The sequence below is a fragment of the Terrapene carolina genome, unplaced genomic scaffold (genome assembly GCF_002925995.2).
Source record: "Terrapene carolina triunguis isolate 2854851 unplaced genomic scaffold, T_m_triunguis-2.0 Scaffold132, whole genome shotgun sequence".
NCBI lineage: Eukaryota > Metazoa > Chordata > Testudines > Emydidae > Terrapene > Terrapene triunguis.
Genome location: NW_020664483.1, coordinates 15,768,142 through 15,770,020, shown reverse-complemented (window position 1 = coordinate 15,770,020; position 1,879 = coordinate 15,768,142).

Genomic DNA, 1,879 nt, shown 5'->3' with positions numbered 1-1,879 from the left:
CCCTAGGAGCCAAGAAGGCCCGGCCTCATTTCATTCTCTCTGCCAACCAACCAATATGTTTTAGCCTTCCTTTTTGCAGCCGGTCTCTTTCTCTCTCTGTGGTAGCCACAGTGTCCTCATCCATGTGCACATTCAGCTGTTGGCTGATCCACACTCCTTCGGTCCCCGGCACGGCAACCTGGTAGGGCAGTCTGTACAAGGCATCGGTCTGGAAATAGTATCCAAGACACATGAGGCTGCCTAGCTCCTTTTGTGTCCTGTTCCGCTTTGCCCCTGTAGGTCACTCACTGGCTTTGACGTGACACAGTGACTTTTGCTGAAGAGCTGCAGGGGGGCAGGCAGGGCGTCTGTGTCTCTTGGGTTCCGGAACAATATTCCTCTTCTGTTCCCATCCCCTCTGCAGCTTCTTCCAAGCAGCTACGGGAATATGGATGGGGAGCAGCCATGGGCAACACATCAGCCTTACAAGTTGGGCTTTCATTGTTGCAGGGCTAGGCAGAGAGAGGGTGCTATGGAAGCAGCCCCCCCTCCCCCCCAAAGCCAAACCCAGTGCTCTCTCTGCAGTGCCACCAGCTCCTCCTCTCAGAGGGGACGATGCAGAGAAGTTATCCTTTGTGGAAATGCCATATATAATTTAACAGGGATGAAACCAAGAATTTAATACATAATGATATCTTTTCCACGGATTTTTTAAACCAACCTATAGAATTGAATAGAGAATCCAGAGGCATCTTTAAAAATTCTATAGAAATGTTATTGTTCTGCACAGAATTCTACAAGTCTTCTTCATAAGGGAGCTGACAGCCAAAGCCATGGAGGTTTTCACTTAAGATTTCCCCTCCTGTATGGGAGGGGAAGATATTGGCTCAAAATGGGACCGAGACTTGCAATCATCTAGCACTCATAATCTGTACTGAAGACAAGTGGAGTCTGCCTGTATACAGAGGGGGATTAAGAATTGATCATTGGTTATGGGCCCTGTTCAGAGGAGGTTCTATGTCTGGGCAGTGGGACAGAGCAGAATGAGACAACAGCACTGGTTGGCGTGCATCAATCACAATTGATAGCTACTGTCCAACTGATTGCAGAAGGCGGACATTAGGACTCAAGGGAATGAGATACTGTGGCTCTGTAAATTTCCTTGTACCAAGGCCAACGTGTCACACTGAGTGACTGCTCCCAGGCTCTGCCTCCTGCAGGGTAACCATATCTCACACACGCTTTCTTCTCCCCGCTTGGAGCTGAGCTCCTGCATTTTGGCCATGGAAGGCAGAGAGGCGCTGAAGCGGAAGGGCACATACTCCCCTCGGTGAATAAGCCTGAGCAACACCGACTCCGTTTTTCTTAGAGCACATTTCTATCCGTCGTTGTCACCGTGAAATATCACAATTGCATAACACACTTTAATAAACAGAATATTTGTTTTCATTTTTCCTCACTTAATTTCTTAACTAATTCAAAGTGAATCTGCTTGGCATTCAAGCGGTGAGCCTGGCTGCCCTTTTAACAGATTACACAGAAACGTTACTACGCTAAACCACACTACATGCAATTTCATAATGTTCTTCAACAGATCACGGGTACGACAGCTTATGGGCACCATTGATTCTGATGGGACTTTGCTTAGTAAGGATAATATGCTGCTAGATAGCATACGGTGACAAATACCTATTTCAGGTGAATTTTGCATAGTGATAACCATATGCAGTGCTGCTCCGTAGAGTAACCCAATATGGTTGATACAGAGTAATAGCAAGGTGGCCTAGAAATCTAGCTGTCTAGTAGTTGGAGCAGGAGACTGAGGAATCTGGTGTGGGTTCCCGGGTTTCCCAGCCATGCCACCGACTCACTGTATAACTGTGGGTAAGTCACTTAGGTG